The 17,935-nt window shown below is 39.3% G+C and overlaps 1 long non-coding RNA gene across 2 annotated transcripts in view; it reads right to left on the reverse strand.

Moving 5' to 3' along the window:
• LOC108502250 overlaps nt 1-17,935 on the reverse strand; it is a 52,481-nt gene continuing 34,546 nt past the window's right edge. Inside the window, exons 7-8 of one of the 2 annotated variants that reach the window (XR_001876395.1) lie at nt 14,157-14,333; nt 1-149 (exon numbers count right to left, since the gene is read on the reverse strand). This is a non-coding gene — a long non-coding RNA (uncharacterized LOC108502250). Of the gene's footprint in view, nt 150-1,706; nt 1,813-14,156; nt 14,334-17,935 lie in introns of those variants that run through there. The other variant, XR_001876394.1, reaches the window with a different exon arrangement.

Raw genomic sequence — 17,935 nt, forward strand, 5'->3', positions numbered from 1 at the left:
TATCTCTGGTAATGTCAGGAAAGTAAAAGATTTTTAACTGCAGAATAGATGTCAAAAGATGCAGCTCATACAGGTCTTCACACACCATGGTCTGCTGACAGTTTTTCACTGGTGATGTCCTTGATGTGGTTGCAAATGCACATGAGAACCTGGCAGATTTTTAAAAAAATAGTAGAATAGGGTTTCTTATGTTTGATATTCAGTGAAGAGGAACAATTATATAATTCACAGTGCACAGAGAGTCAGTTTAGGACAGACAGTAACAGAGCAGCTGAGTGAAGAGGCAGAACACAAGGGGGTTTAAAAACAACTCTCTCTAAAGATGCATTTTGATGTAGTGAAATGAGACATTCAGAATTCATAATCATTGAACTGTAGAATAGTCTGGGTTGGAAGGGACCTTTAAAGCTCAGCTAGTCCAAGCCCCCTGAAATGAGCAGGAATGTCTTCAACTAGACCAGGTTGCTCAGAGCCCTGCCCAACTTGGCCTTGAGTGTTTACAGGGAAGGGGCATCCACCACCTCTCTAGGCAACCTGTGCCAGTGTTTCCCCACCCTCACTGTTCAAAATTTCCCTCATCATGTTGCTATAGGTCCTAGTGAAAAGTCTGTCCCTATTGTTCTTATGAGCACCCTATAAGTACTGAAAGCTGTAAAAAGGTTTACCAAGAAACTTCTCTGCTCCAGGCTGAACAAGCCCAGCTCTCTCAGCCTTTCCTCATAGGAGACATGCTCCAGTCCTTGTGGCCTTCCTCTGGACCTACTCCATGTCTTTCCTGTGCTGAAGATCTTGTCCAGGTCCCTCCAAATGGCATTCTATCCCTCAGAGAGTTCAACTGCACCACTCAGCTCGGTGTAGTCTACAAACTTGCTGAGGGTGCACTTGATCCCACTGTCTATGTCATTGATGAAGATATTTAACAGCACTGGTTCCAGCACAGACACCTCTTGTCACTGACCTCCACTGATCTGGACATTGAATCACTGACCACTCCCCTCTGGATGCATTCATCCAACCAATTCCTCACCCAACACAACAGTCCACCCATCAAATCCATATCTCTCCAATTTAGAGAAAAGGATATCATGGAGGGACTGTGCAAAGCCCTTACAAAAATCCACACAGATGACATCCATAGCTCTTCCTGTGCTTTAGAATAATACTTCAGAATATTATGACACAGTACAGGCTCTTAGATTGCTCATAGCTGGCTACTCTAACTTAGACAACTGTTATTTATGCTCCTGATTTTCAAAAGCGCCAAGAATCTTACTGCTATCTCTGAAAGTTTTCCTGTAAACAAGGACTACAAGACCAAATTGGATCTGAAAGTCAAGCAAGGCTTGTTAACAAGCATAGGAGCACAAAACATCGCTTTATTGCACCTAGACTTGAATTTTCCTTTCTGAGGGGTTTTTCTTCTCTTCAGTCTTGCCTCATTCATCAGTGTGGACATATAGAAAACATCTCAAACAAGCTAAATTTTGTTAGAATCTACTTTTATAATACAAAGAACAAACAGGCACCATCCCAATGTTTTGAATGGCTGCCTGGACAAGGACACTGCAGTCACTGCTCCAAGCAGTCTCACGTGCTTTATAACCTACAATACTGGCACAACCCAACCTACCAGGAGACCAGGAAATGTTCCTGCTTGCCCTCTGCAATATCCTAATTGCACTGCTGAAAACAGCACTTACCTAAAGATGCAGCTTTGTCCAATGCAGAACACCAGGAGAATGGCACAGGAAAACATTAGAGAAGACAATCATATGTCAAATGCAAATAAAAGACCAACAATGAAGTTTCTCACTGCAATCACAGGAAAATAATTATGCACATTACATCCATTTGTTCCCTTCAGTGTTACTGCAGAAGTTATGCAAAAGTTCTTACTAATTTTATTTAAATCTTATGTAGGCATGAAAGGATTCATCCTGACATTATGATAAATGATGAAAAATAACATTAGCACAAACTTATTTATATGAGGAATCTTGTTGACGGAGTACATGCTTCTTCATTTTGTGTTTTTACATTCTCTCTTTCAAGACACTCAGCCAGGTCTCCCATCAATTACACCCATGCAAAAGAAGAATAACTTCAATAAAGCTTGTATAAATTCATCATCCTATCTAAGAGGAAATATGTATTAGTAAGCTGATTTTGACAAAACTACTAGCTCAGAATAATAAAATTCAACCCCAAAGCTACCTATATTGTCTAAAGAAAAGACTACAAGCCTTAGCACAGTGTATATGATTCTTTCTACTTAACTACGCAAAATTATTTGTGTTAAAGAAGGGATCTGACTGTGTTTACTCAGTTTAAGATAAGAAGAAGGAACCTTTCCTTTGCTGTATCAGTACTGTCCACTGCTAGAAAACAAGCTCCAACAAGAACTTTGCTTTCCCACAGACACTCTTCTGCACTCCTCAGATACTGGCACTGTTGCTCTGCAACTCATAACTTGAAGTTGGAACTCTCCTGCACAGTACAGTGAACTGTACCTACTGGGTTCAGGTAACCTCACTACTGTGTGGTTTAAGAAAAAAAAAGTCTACCACTACTTAAACCAATGGTTATATAGTAAAGCAACTTATGCACCAATTCTAAAACGAATTGCCTTCACACTTTTGTTTCAGAAGTAAGCATACACTCAAAGAAAGACATACAAATCACAGAGGAGGTGGTTGGACAATTTAAACACTGGCAAAAAATACTCTGTGTAGCTCTCCAAAATATTTGGTCTGATTTCTCCCCTTCTGGTAATTAGAATTTTAAAAGCCTAATGTGGTCCTTTTTTAAATGACGCCTTTTACCTCTTGAACTATAGTGCAGCTATCTTGCTAAACAGCAATGTAAAAACAAATCAAGTTTAATACTGGATTGGCAGATGACAGCTCTTCAAAAATATTCTCATTGAAGTTGCTCAGAGCACCAGAAACAGGTTTTATGCTTTAAAAATTAAGTTACAGGGAAAGCTTCCTCTCTCTTACCATATCCTTGAGGAGCTGTGAATACTGTTGTGGGTGGCAGTATGTTGGCAAAGCAAATGTCAGCAAACTGCCTCCCCTCACACAAGTGATTGATTTATCAGTTTAATAGAGCTATAAATTGAGAAAAATGTTCCTCAAGCCTGAACAGTGAACTACAAGCAAATAATAGGCAACAAGCTCTGATGCAGAATTGGAAATATAAGGACTTGTGAAATACAGCATATGTTACATTTTCCTGTCACCAGCCCACTGTAGCAGCCCACAGGAAATCTGACCACTATGATTTCTAGCTACAGTGACACAGTCCTTGAATTCTGGTGACAGAGCCTTATAACATCACTGTTGGATGCTGTTGCTTTCATTTGGAGGGAGCACCCACGTGTTTTTTATTACATTTTGGTCAATTTAAAACAGAAAGAAGCCAGTGTAAAGGAGATAAAACAGCACTACAATACACTAAAACAAGAAAGGAACCTCCAGCCATGAAGCAAAACCAAAATTCTTTGCAATCATTTAGTGCTTCTTATTGACAGAATTCAGAAATTTCCTAATGCCTATAATTGTTTGTACAAAATGTAAAGTGCTGGTAATGTGTACAATTCCCAACAGATTCATTGAGTACTTTTCTCACTCCTTCTAAATTCCTAACTGTCATACTACCTGCCTTTTTTATTTGTAAGACTGTTACTGGCATATCATGCTATTTCTGTCTAGAGTTTCTCCTTCCTTCTTCCCATTCTTGCAAATTTAACAGGACATTTGCTAGTTAACTCTTGTCCACTGTGAAATGGAGAAAGCAAGCTGCTTGGAAAAGGATAGATGTCACCCAGCAGCCTGCCAGCTGCACACAGCCCTAAGCCTGGAAACATCTGTAAGATAGTAAAGGTTCCCTAATTAAAAATCCATTTCTCACTCATGATTAATCACATTTTTGTAACACCAGAACCAGTTTATAAGAAAAAGCTCAAAACTTCAGCCATGATCTAAGCATTTGAGATTATATTTTTAAGAGTTATTAAAATTGGACAAGTGAAAGCATTTTGAAGATAGAAGCTGATGTGGAGAGAGTTCAATTTTAGACAAACATTCTGTTCCAATTACCTGAAAACATTAATCTTGGGTTTGATGCCTTTTTTTTCCCTCCAGGTTTGCTTCAACACTGAGACAAATACAGGTTTTTTATTGCAAATAATAGTAGGTTTTCACTCAAGATGGTAGGGGGTGGATTTCAACAGAAACATTGTTAAAAATAAGAATTTCTTTTCTGTGGTTGAAACTAATTCTGTTGTGTAAAATGTTTAGACTTTAATTGAAAAGAAAAGGCACTTAGTTGAAAAATCTCGAACCATTTCTACGTCTGAATTTCTACATCTACCATTTCTACAACTGGAACAGCAGACTTCTATTCCATCTTTCACTAAATACTGGTAAATTCGGCAAGCAAAAGGTCAAATACTCATAGAAATTCAGCAATATCTCTGTAGGCCTTCAAATCCTTCCCCAGGAGCTGTGGCTTTAGAAACAAGTCAGGTACATCTTCTGCAACCTTGTCTGCAGCCCAGGGGAGATAAAAAGACACCAATCACATGGGATTGGCCTCCTAACATTGGTCTTTTGTTCTTGTGGTTGCTTTTGTTTCAAAAGCAGTGATTGTTCTGGCTGTGTCTGTTGAGAGTGTCAAGAACTCACCACAGTACGGCCTTTGCCCCATCTCCTGCTGCAAGGCAGGAGCAAGGGGACAAAACAAAAAAAGCAGGGAAGAGTTGTGAGGGAGAAGTGGCTTCACCCTGCCAGCACATCACATCCAACAGCACGCTCAAATTCTTCAATGCCTTTTACATACTGACCTTCATTAGCTTTGGCATGTCCCCTGACCTCTTGGAGGTCGTTAATATGCTCAGCTGTGTCCAGTGGGGTCTTTCCACTGGTGTCAACTCTCTGTCCCTCCTACCACGACCTGTAGATATTTTTTAGACAAGATTTAACTAATCTTTTTTAACAAGATTTAACTAGAAGTCTGAGCTCTGTACTCACCAGAAATACCAGTCAAATAATACTGATCTACCTCACAAGAACTTGTTTTTACTAGTGAACAAAACCGCAACATTCCCCAAATGCAAGAGCTTCCCAAGTCCCTATTACGTCCATGAGAGTCAGCAGTCTTCTGTATTTGAAAGCAATTCACTGTATTTCAGCAGTGCTAAAACACCTCTTTCTTTCTTCTACTGATAGTTTAGGAACATATCCATGTGCAATGTCTGTCTATTGGATTAAATGTTTAACATGCATTAAATATTACTGAAGGAGCAAACACTGCACTCTGGCACTTGCTGACTTTGCCTCAGTATTTTTCTTGCCCTGCCTTTCTTCGTTGGAATTCAATAAGCAGGCTGTACCCTCAGCCTTTCTTTTCTATAAAATAATCAGCCTAAAATTAGTTTTTACATAGCGGAGATAAATAGGATCAACTTCAGTGAGAAGGCTACATCCCATGAAATTAAACTTATTTACTCGCTTCAGTCTTTTAAAGTATTGTAGCAGCAAATTTTGAAGTATTGGTACAGCAACTGATCTGCCAAGCAAGAGAGCCCAGACAAAAGTGCTACAGCACTGCAGTCTGTCTGCTGCTGACTCACAGGGCCATGTGCTGCTTGGAAGCACCATCTCAGTGTAACTAATATTAAATTCTCTACTTTCTCAGATTTTTGTCTCAGGAGCACATTTAAAAGTAATTAGTTAATGAACTTAAAAGGAAAGAGAAACTCAGCTCATTCTAGAATCCTATTTACCATTAAATTTAGAAGTTTTTGAGAAAAATGTAATTTTCCTGAATCGATTTACACCCTGGTTAGATCATTACAAACTTGGAATCTCATTTTAGCTCGAAAAACCAGACTTACTGAGCCAAGTCAATAAATAATGCTGTTCAGTATGGTCAATAAATAACCAATTTAGTTCCTTTCCAAATCCATTTACAAGTAATCACGGAGACATTAAGCAGTTTTATAACTGATATCTAATGGCCACATAATAATACATTTATTAGAGTTAATAATTGCTGTTATGCTAGTAAAGGGACGAGCATGGTTCATCACCATCCCTAACAGTCTCTTTATGAACTAACAGGGAGACTGTCAGGGAGTGATAGGTACCCCATGAACAAAGGTTCTTTAATGCACTCTCTCATTTCTGGAGAATAATGCTCAAATACAGATGTCACAGGCCTGTCATGTCACATTACAACAGATTCATTCTCCCAAGTTTTGTCTGAGGACTGCAGCAACTGCAGCAGAGTGGAACACAGAGAAAACTAGAAGTCTTTTAAAAAAGCACAAAAGTAATGTATTTATGCATCCATATTATCCATCCTGAAAACTCTTTACGCCACTAGAAATCTGCAAAATTAATTTTCATCTGTCAATAAAAGCAATTTGTTTTGCAGTTAAAATTGGATAAGAAATTGTTTGTATTCCAAATGAGGTGCTCAGGACCAAAACCAAAGAGGAGGAAAGTGATTCTGAAACCCCCTTTGTGTTCCTCAGGCTGTGGGTGAGGCTGTGCTTCCTCCTAAACACTGGTACAGGCTTAGTTAGCCCCAGCTCATAGTTTTGCTTCTCAGAACCCCTTTCCAGGCCCTGGGAAACAGCAGTAGCTCCAGCTACATCCGCATCTCAGCCTTAGACTATTACTCTTCTTAAACAGACATATGTTCCTCATGTCAAGGCTAGAATTAGGGCTGGTGTGAGCCATTACATGAGATAATGATAAAACAGCCAAGGGCAAGGATATATCTTAAGCTGTTTCCTCTCTCTAAGGTCCCTTTCAATTGCTAGAGCTAGGGATTTTGCATACGAGTCCTTTCTATTTAATTTCCAGAGAATATTCCTTGGCATTGATTGTGTGAAGATCCCATTTTTCCCCTAATACTTGCTAAAACGTTTTAAAAAATGCTTAAAAGTCTTGTTTAAGCTTGTCTTCATATACAACAAAGAGGGAAAAAGAGCATTTTCAAAACAAAATCCACAAGCTTGTGGCCGTTTAACTAATACCTTGAATGTAAAGAATGTAGATGGGAAGAGTGATTTTTGCCTGCTATTCCCTATTGTTTCAGCTATGTACATCCCAAGCAGGAGCCTGTAATAGCCCTTCATGTCATCAGTGCAGAACATCAGCAATACCCTGGTCCTGGACTTGTTGAGCCACGAGTGCCCACTCTGCTGTGAGCAAGAAAAGTGACTCACCACCCTCCAGTGCCTCAGAGAACCACCTCTGTGAAAGGAATTATCACAGTTTTTACTGACAAGGTATATAGAAGATATGAGAAAGAAACAATACTGCATCAGTGTCAATAGCAATAGAAATGACTTGCTTAATCTGCCAGTAGCCTGAGGTAGAGAATGTCACTGAAAGCTCACCTTAATAATATTGCATTTGCAGGCAAAGCCCTGCCAGTCGACAATCTCATTTATGGTTTCATATCTCTAATCTAGCACTGAAGAAAAGCTTTATTAAAAGCAACTGACAATATCATTCCCTTCCTTGTCACCAACTTAGCCCGAATCCCTGCCTGTTATGAATACACTGAAATCATCTCTCTTGGGATAGCATTTACTAAGGAAAGAAAGCTGTACCAATGCTGCCCACACCTCTCCCTCTCCTGCCTCACGCAGCTGTCTCTGAGTAACCTTTCATAAGAACAACAGTATTAAGCCAAAATGTAGAATTTAAGGCCTGTTCATCCTGAATAACCCCCGATGAGGGGCTATAGCATGGGGGTCAGCACAGGCTTGCACCCCCCGTGTTCCAAGCCATGCTCTGAACAGGGAATGCTGCTCTCGGTCAGCAGGATGAGGATGGCCAACAGGACTGGCTGGCAGCAAACAAGCAAACAGTCTGGGCCCCCTGGCAATTGCCCAGATGGATTTTGGTATGGAGCTCACCTATCTCCTCCTGCCCTCATTCGCTCGGGGCACAAATCTAAGGAATTCAGTGGAAAGAGAGGTCCTCGATGTCCCTTTCTGCCTCAGGAAGACAAGTAGGAGGAAAGGTTCCCTGTCCTTTTTTTTTTTTTCCCATCTAAAACACAAAAGGATTTTGGCTTCATAATCTTTGCCAGTCAATGTCATTATAGATTAGTAAAGCAGCTTTCCTAGGGCAGGGCACAGCTTAAACTAACCTGATTTTGAGCTGAGCACTGCAAAACTGAACCTATTTTGGTGGATGATCTGCCCAAGTGAAGAATGCTGTCTAAGCTAAAGCTGAATGAGGACTTGTTTTATGCATTCAGTTTATTTCAAGCTACCTTTTAATTAACGGTGATTAAAATATCAGAAGCTTTTAAATAAAAAAATACTATTATATTAGCAAAGCACTGATACACTGAAACAGAAGACAGATGAACAAGGGAGAGTATGAGTTACTTGACAGACAAGGACCTCTCCACATCCAAAATTTCTGTGATGAGATAGTAAGATGATGGCTTGTGATTAGCATGTATTTTAAATAAGAGACTTCCCTTTTTGTTTTAAAGAATAATGCTTCTTAAAGATGATTTCAGAGTCCCTCACCAGAAATGTTTCTTACGAGCTGAATTAATTTTTGCTGACCTTAACAAATAGTCATCAGTCACCCAAAACACGTCCCCTAGAGAATCAAACAGCCAGCAAAACTTCATATAACCATAGAATTTATGTGTTTAAAGTATGCATTAAGTATTTCAAACAATTTCTAGGATGTTTTAGATCATAAAGTCTGCTTTCAACTATCATAGATCATTGGCTCTGCTTTACAAGAAACATTGTTTTACAGGTTTATAACTCAGCTATAAAAATGTGCTTCAGGCTAAAGCTCAGTATAAAAAGGTCTCAGCTAAAGGGTAAATTTTTCATTACAATTTTTTTCTACTTTGTTTAGCTATTTAAGATTAGAGCTGCCTTAAAAAAAATTCCCCTTTCACTTCAGGATTATTACCAATACCAGGGGTTGTTTTATACTCTAAAATGCAGGGAAGAGAAAGATAATACAGATTTAGAAAACAGAAAACACAAACCAAAGCAAACATTGAATAAAATCCACCCCACAAAGCTGGAACTATGAAGTTTTACACGGTCAAGGTTTTAGATTTTTAAGATAAAGTATTGGAACACATTTTTAAATAGCTCTAACTTAGTGTGCACTTGAGACAATACAAAAGGACGTATTACTGTTACAGAGGGGGAGATCTGAGTGCTCCATAAATACACCTCTGCATATTGTCAGTTTGGAGTTCCCCAAGGCCTGGAAAACAACCAGCTAAAGTTGCTCAGTCTGTTTGTTTCATCCAATGGAAATTTTAGAGGTCATTTGATCTTAATATACAAACACATACCCAGGGTTCATGGGCTAAGCCTAAGAGCCTGGTTCAAAGAGGTGGGCCAAGCACCAAGAGATGTTCAGGGACAAGGCTCAGCTCACTTAGACTGCAGATAAAATGCAAAGTTAACTGACTATCGAAACAACTTGCTTGTGGTTTTCCTGCAAGTCAAGATTTCCTTCTTACACAGGTGACCCAAAGCTCTTACAGAAGTTTAATACCCTCCAGAGAACAGAATATTTCCAGATCTCTGAAAGAAGATCTAGAATGCATAAATAGAGAGAATCAAATTTGAGAAAAGTTCTTCCTTAAAAAACCTGTATTCAGAATGAAACCATACAGTACTTCACTCAAATCAGAAACTAAACCTTCGAGATTCAATCTAGTACTGTGTGTAAAGCCTCACCTTTGCAAATAGACATGATCTTTTTCCAACTCATGGGTAACCACTTTAGATCCATGTTCCTAACTATAATAAGGAAGAAGAGAAGGAACTCTGACTGACGTATCTGTGACCATCCCAGTGAGCATCGCTTGGGCAAGCTCAGAACTAATTTAACATTCTTGGAAGCAGAAAACATTCAGCTCAATGATAATCAGTGAAGTCAGATTTAAGGCAAGCAAAGTTCAGCAACTTGAGCTGAGTTTTATGTTCAATTATTTGGTTCATAAAAGCTAAATAGGTGTTAATGCCCATAGGGAACTGCTAGAGTTATTAATATCAAGTTATATGAAACTACCATAAAAAGACAGCACTTGGGTTTGATGAGTTTCTTCTTAAAAAATGCAAAAGGGATACTGTTGGTAGAAGTAGACATGCTTTTTCTCCAGTCTTCAACAGAGTGAGTGAAATTACTGTATTTTTGCCATTTCTGGAGAAGCTGAAGCTATACTGTTATTTAAGGGTACTACACACTAAGTACACTCAGGGGAGAACATCTGCCTCAGAGATCCTGTACAACCACAGCCCATACTCTGGTTATAATAGCATGTCCATATCCATTTACATGAAAAATCTTTTGGGCTTACTGTTCATTTACTGCACTGTTGTTCTAAGTACACAACATAGAGTTACAGTTCCTAGAAACATCAGAACTGTTGCTTCTACATTTAAGACAACCCAGAGAAAACAAACCTAATTCTAATGGTTATATGAATACTTCAAATATTGATCAGCTTCCTGCCCTATAAACTTCACAAGAATATTTTATGCATCTTTCAGATTTGTATGGTCATAGGTGCTACATACAGGAAAACCCACTCACAATCTGCTATTCACATCCTCTACAGCAGCATTTCCCTGATGTTTACCACAAGCCCCAAATACATGTATATTTGGTGTGTGGCAGCCCACCACACACCATCACCATGAGTTGGGGTTGCTCAGCCTGGAGAACAGAAGGCTCCAGGGAAACCTTGTACCACCTTCCAGTACCTAAAGGGGCTGCTAGAGTGCTGGAGAGGGCTTTTGACAAGGGCAGGTAAGTGATAGGACAAGAGGGGATGGCTTTAAACTGAAAGAGGGCAGCACTGGATTAGATATTGTGAAGAAATTCTTTGCTGTGAGGGTGGTGAGGCACTGGAACAGATTACCCAGAGAAGCTGTGGCTGCCCCATCCCTGGAAGTGTTCAAGGCCAGGTTGGATGGGGCATTGAACAACCTGGTATCAGGGAAGGTATCCCTGCACATGGCAGGAGGGTTAGAACCAGATGATATTTAAGGTCCCTTCCAACCCAAAGCATTCTATGAAACAATTCTATGATCATCTAAGTATTACCTGAAAATACAGAACAGCAATATGTTTCCATGCATCAACAACAGAGCGTGCTTCTGCCTTGTTAGACCAGCAATATTATGAAGACCACTGTGTACATCTAATTTTGCCCAGTATAATTCAAAACCCCACAAACAAATCAGAATATACCACAAAATCCTGTGGGTGGTGTGCAAAGGAAATTATTTCTTTATCAAAAATTCTTTGCAGGTTAATATCCCATGGATTTGCAGAACAACACTGGTGATGACCCTTTTACTTCTTATAGAATCACCAAGCTTTAAATTAATAATTATTAAAATTAACTTATCAACTAAACCAATACATTCATTATCTATTAGTTGCTATCCACACACGAGTGACAAAAGTGATGATTTTAGAAGCAGCACGTGCCACACCAGATACTACATCAGGATTTACATGAAGAGGTAAACTTTGTCTTTTGGTGTTTAATAATTGTAGAAACCATATTAAAAGTTGAAATCTACTGAAGTAGAAAAAAAAGTTAGGATTTTCAGTGGCAATCTAACTTCATTTATAAGAGTGAAATGTACTGATGATTAGAACTGGAGAGGAGAAAAGCCATTATGGAGCCTCCTCAGTTTCAGCCTTTAAACTCCATCACTCTGGCAGCAGCTAGCTCTTATCACTCCTGCTCAGAGCAGTAAACCCATCATTTTTAAAAACTTCTCACAGACAACACATGTCCCAGGTGATAACTGTGGCTCAAATGCCTTTGGTTAGAGTGCTCACATCTACACGCTCAGTGAAGACACTGGTTGTACAAGTGTCACGGATGGGGGTGGGATTGTTCCCACAAACAGCAGTGTGGGATGGTACGGGGTAGAGACTTCCCCACCATGATTAAAGAAACTTAATTAAAAAGAAAAGACAGGTAGGAATTACTCCTCATCCATTTTCTTTACCATTCCTGTTCTTTCCGTACATTGTATCTGGACAATGTTTTAAACTCCTCTGTTATTAAGCCTTTTTCTGCTTAGTGAGGAGGACACAATTTTAATCGCTGGGTTGAAGTTACAGTTAAGCTAAAACAGCTCAGCCCCACTGTGATAAGAAGCACTTGGTCTGTCAGAGAGAGTTCTGAAAAACCACTCGTCCCCCAGCAACAGGGCTAAGATGATGAAGGTGCCCAGCCTGAAATACACTCTTTCTGCCTAACTCAGTTTCTAAATCTTATCAGGAACGGGATATAAGTACAAGCTCTATTTGTAGTAATGTGAACAGAAACGCACACAAAAAGAAATGACTCATAGGAGAGACTCAAGGACCTCGGAGAGATTGTAAAACTGTATCTAATTTTGGAAACACTTCATGATTTGTATCCTCTTTCAATGCCAATGGAAATAATGAAAGTTAATACCAGGTGCACCAATGAGTCCTGGCAGTTTTGACCTTTAGAGGAACGAACTTGGATTTACAGATGACAAGATTCATTGCGAGCACATCACACAGCACTAAGCTGCTGACTTTCAGGCTCAGTATGATTTACTGGAATACCCCAGCCCATCCACCAATATTTCAATACCCGCAGGAAGGGAAGTTCTACTAACAAACATCCCCGTCTGCAATTTTTACCAGTAATTCCCAAGACCTATTTCTGCCTTCTAAATCATGTTAACCAACACGATGTGAACTTATAATATTTTTTTCCTCATAGGACTTATTAGCATTACACACTGCAAATCTAATACTAAGGCTTTTTCACTGCACACAAACATAGTACAAATACAACCATGAAGCAAACACGGACCACCTGTTTAATAAAGTGCAGATGACTTCTGGATGACTTCAGATAATGAAGTGCAATGACTTCTGGAAAGCAAAATTAACCTAAGCACTAGCACCAAGAATTTGCTTTTCTTCTGTTTCCTTTTGAAGGCACTTACCTAGCTCCCCTGAGTTACAGCTGTAGGTATTCGTGCACAAATGTATTGTGTTTTGGAGATATATGTTCTGCTAACTCACACTACAGTAAAACTTCTCCCATGTGGAAGGCCTACAGGTTCACACTAGTTATGCCCCAATTCTTAAAGTCCTTAACTTACTGCTGAGCATTTACATTGCAGGAACAGCCAAACAACTTTTCCAGCAGCTACACACTTTGAAGTATAACTTCAAAGGGGCTTACCTGAGAATTATAGAATGGTTGGGGTTGGAAGGGACCTTTAAACCTCATCTAGTCCAACACCCCTGCAATGAACAGGGAAATGTTCAACTAGACCAGGTTGCTCAGAACACCATCCCAACCTGATCTTGACTGTTTCAGGGATGGGGCACCCACCACATACCTGGGAGACCTGTTTCAGTGTTTCACCACCTTTCTTGTAAAAAAAAAATTAATTCTTTCATGTATCTAGTATGAATCTACCCTCTTTTCATGTAAAACTATTGTCCCTCATCCTACCTTAACAGGCCCTACTCAAAAGTCTGTCCCCATCTCTTGTAATTCTCCTTTAATAATAGAGGTTAAAAATAAATACTGGAGACTTCCCATTTGTAAACTGGGACATCAGCCATCACCATACACCTAAAGTGTATTTGTACACCTGCAGGTGTACATAGAAAATCAAGCCTTCATTTAGAAATTAGTTATTACAGGTACACAGACATACAGGACACTGATTGACTTCTACAATCAATATGAACAGCAAATTAGGTCTGGGCTGGATAAGCAATACAAGACATTGAACCAGACTTCTCAGAGGCAGTTTAAGAACTTTATCTCTCCCCATCTTATTTTAACAGCTGCTGTTCTAGTTCTCCTAACTTCATGTCTGGCCTTTCTGAGACCTGGAGACAGAGAGGCTTCAATTTCTGATAATAAATCCACTGAATATGGTGTTTTTCCTAGATATGTATGGCCATGATGGAAAGAAGATAGATTACAAAAGAGAAATTTCCCCTTTCTGCCTGTCCTTAAAATCCCATTCTTGGTTTCCAAAGACAAAACAGCTGAACAATTAGAATTAACCCAACAAATTGTAGTTTCTGTTCTTCCTCAAAGCTTACCTTGTCATGGATGCAGCAAACCCTGGGCACTGGCTCCTAACATCCAGAGGTTGACTGAGAAGCCTTCCTTGCTTGGGCTTGTACCCAGAATGCTTTTCCAGCACTTCATATCCCAGAGAACCTTTCGCTGACTGTACTCCGTGATCCAACAGAAGGTTCTTCACACATTTCCTTTGACTAGGGAAAAACCCATTTTAGTAAAAACAAAAGATTACTTAACTTTCAGTAGTGAGGTGCCACGGCAATAAGTTTTTCTGCCTTCATAATGTATCACTGCAATCTTTTATTTACAACAGAATTTGTTCCAGAGATCAGTGACTAAAACATGCTGCAGGCTAAATTTTCAGATCTCACCCAATGAGTTTTAAGATGCTAAGTACATTAAATTTTTAATTAAAAAGTAACTCAACTGCAATGTCATAACTTGAACAGTTCAGAAACCTTATGAAGTCCAGCTTGCATTCAGTTACACTGAAAACAGAGCACTACATATTTCTGTATATGTCTGAATTTGCCTCCAGTTACTCTCAAAGTTCTCTTCTTTCAGTAAATAAACACATTCTCACATTCAAACCTGAAAGAAGTCCCAGAACAGCATGGAGCCTCTGAACTCCCAAGGCCAGAAGGCCTCCCACTGTCTTTAATACACTTGGAATCAGGTCCGGTAAGAGACTGTGTTGGCACCTAACTTCTTTTATTGGCCCTAGAGTGGCCCATAGGCCTCTAGAACCAAAGTGCTATCAAACAAACAAAAAAACCCCCACAACTTGATTTTCACATTTATAAGGGATATAATTACCCATATATTAAAGCATTTTAAAAATAATTAACAAATATTTTTTAAAATGGGATTGATCTGACCTTGAATACTGAGTAAAAATACGTGTAACAATGTAAAACCTTTATGTCTTGGACTGTTGTGGTCAATTTACGTCCAGTTATCAACAGCAAAGGAAAAATATTTTCAAGACAGCATCTTCCTGTCTCAATGACATGCACAGGAGTTTTCTTGGTCTCACTTCAGAAAGGCAGGGAAGCTGGCAGTAACATTGTGTTCAGAATCAAATATGTATTTAAGCATTTTTCCAAAAAGGTAGGTCCTGTTGATATTTCTAGAAGTTATCTGGATGTCCTGGACACACAGCACTCTAAAAGAGACAAACCTCCCCTTTATTTTCATTTTAGCCTGTCTCTCTCTGCTGATGTCACCATTAGCATCAGTGACAGTGTCACAAACTTATCTTAGTGTCAAAGATTTTCTGGACATGGCAGTGTCCTTCTGTACCATTTTCTGACTCTCTCAGAACACCTGATACTGGTTCAGCAGGAATAGTTCATACTGGTACTAGACACATCAACAGAAATCTTGGTAGCAAGAGTATTTAGGTTACCTTAAGAACTGAAGACTACACTGGCTTCTAATCAGCAAAATACTTAATAAGCACAGTCTTAACTCTGGCACAGAAGCCTGAAAATGTTTTATTGAATCAAAACTAGACTTAATCTGAGCCAAACTTTATTCAAGGATTCACAATAATGACAGCGCTATGAACAATCTTTGGGCACATAAGAAGCAGAAAAAAAAGTGTTTAAACCTTTTATTGCTATTTGCCAATTTTTGCACTGTAAAAATATTCTCACAAGGTTGCAACCCCTCAGCTCTAGAATAGTGAGGAAACATTCCTGTAACAATGCTTCCAGAGTGGAACAAATAACATTCACTGTTTAATAACTTCCACCATTTAATAAATAATGGACAGTACTTAATCCTGATTTGACTGTGTGGCAGAAAAATCTCATGGGAGCCCCAGTTTGACCCTATTCATTAAGGAGCAGAATCTGCTCTCCTTAGAGATGAGGGGAAGTGTTTATTCCCTGATATGTCTCTCTGACTACAGGTAGCCAGAAATACCACCTGTACTAACTGTACTGTGCTGTTTGCACTCAGATACAAACCCAACACCCTCAGTGTTGGTAGCTCATTTATATTTCACCCAAAATCAGGCCCATGAAAACTAAAGAATGCTGTTCTCACAATCTACTTCACCTTCTGCCACATGATGCACAGATCCACCTGCCCTCCCCTTGTTCCATGAGAATCAATTGGCAAGTAGAGATTGCTGCAAGTGTGGCCACAGCACAACCCTACTCTGCTCCCCTCCACAGTAACTTCGAAAAACAAAGAGCTGTAGCCCACAGAGATATTATTAATTTCCTTTATCGATTGAAGCATAAGATACAAGGGGCCCAGCAGGCCCTGAGCCACACAACAAAACAGATGCAAGGACCAGCAATGAAAAACACCAAGTAATGAAACAAAAGATATAAATTATGAAAAGTAAAGCTCAAAAAAATCAATATGCTGCTTTTCTGAAGGCCTGTGCTCAGTTTTAAAAACAGAGGCGTTCGTGCTGAATGTTTAATTAGCTATAGATTAGCTAAAGAAGGATTTCAGACCATCTGGAGTCTATTCTGTAACTTGATCTGGAAACCTCCAGCTCAAAATAGTCCCTGGGGGAAGGCACAAATATACATACCAAAACCTCATCAGCAAGTTTCTGGAATATATTTTAGATAAAAATATGCCATCTTTATCTGCTGGGAAATCCGAGATGAAAAATAAAAAAACCCAACCCCACAGTGAAACACCAAAATACTAGAAACAACTGGAGAAGCAAGGTATCATTTCTTAGGGGAGCAATAACAGGAGGTTTACACCAAAAAGCCTGATGAGCAGCTTTAGCTTCTAAGCATTAAAAGGTGCAATCATTCAACAATGTCTGATAATCACCCAAATGATAAAGATACATCTTCTGAGTTTTGACAGGAGGCTTAAAATAAGACTTACAATAGCAGAGGAACAGAAGCCCTCATTGCACTGCAGGAGGGGGGGGGGCAGAAATTAGAGCATCACACAGAAACCAAACAAAAGTTGTCCTAAAATAGAACTTGGAATGATGCCATAGTTAACAGCTATAAATACAGAACACATTGATGTATTGAACATGTTTTTTTAAATACAGTTTTAAGTAGAATGGAAATGAAAGGCAAGTCTTGAAAAAAATTTTGGTCACCATCAGCAGTACAAAGAACATTGAAATAATTCTAGATAGTGACTAGTGAAAGATTTTTACTTTTTTTCAAATCAGGTTGGATCAGACTCAAAGGCTTCTCCTCTGCTTCCATACTAAGAATGGAAGAATTAGCAGGTGTGTCTTAGAATGAAAAACACAATTTATGTACAATACCTGAATTACAGTCCAGCTGGTGCATATCTCCAGGGGTGACCATGTTCTGGAGATGGTATTGGTATGGTCCCTATTAAGCAGTTGCCTGCATAAGAGATCATTTCCCCTGAGAATCAGAGCAGACCTTCCCAGACTATCTTTTCTGGTTTTTAATAAAGATTATATCCTAGGAATCTAAAGAATGGGACTGAAAGCATAATTTTGTTCATTTTGACACAGGAAAGGGTTTCCAGAGAGAAAGCAAATGAAAAAAAAGCTATAAAATACGAACTGCCTATTTAGAAAATAAGATGCAGCCTGGAAGTCAGAAATGAAGTTGTATCTCTAACCTGGCCTGTGACTGAGCAATACAATCAGGCAGAGCCTCACCAGAGGGTGTTATAGGCAAACTTTCCATCCCATTTCTTTCCCATCAAGTGCAGCTTGTGCTCACAGCATAAGATGCAGATGTGGGTACATGTTTTCCCATTCAGACTGGGACTGCATCTGGCTCTGCACATGGTGAAAAAGAGTATGTCAAGCATGAAATAC

This window comes from Lepidothrix coronata, unplaced genomic scaffold (genome assembly GCF_001604755.1).
Source record: "Lepidothrix coronata isolate B3197 unplaced genomic scaffold, Lepidothrix_coronata-1.0 Scaffold115, whole genome shotgun sequence".
NCBI classification, from domain to species: domain Eukaryota; kingdom Metazoa; phylum Chordata; class Aves; order Passeriformes; family Pipridae; genus Lepidothrix; species Lepidothrix coronata.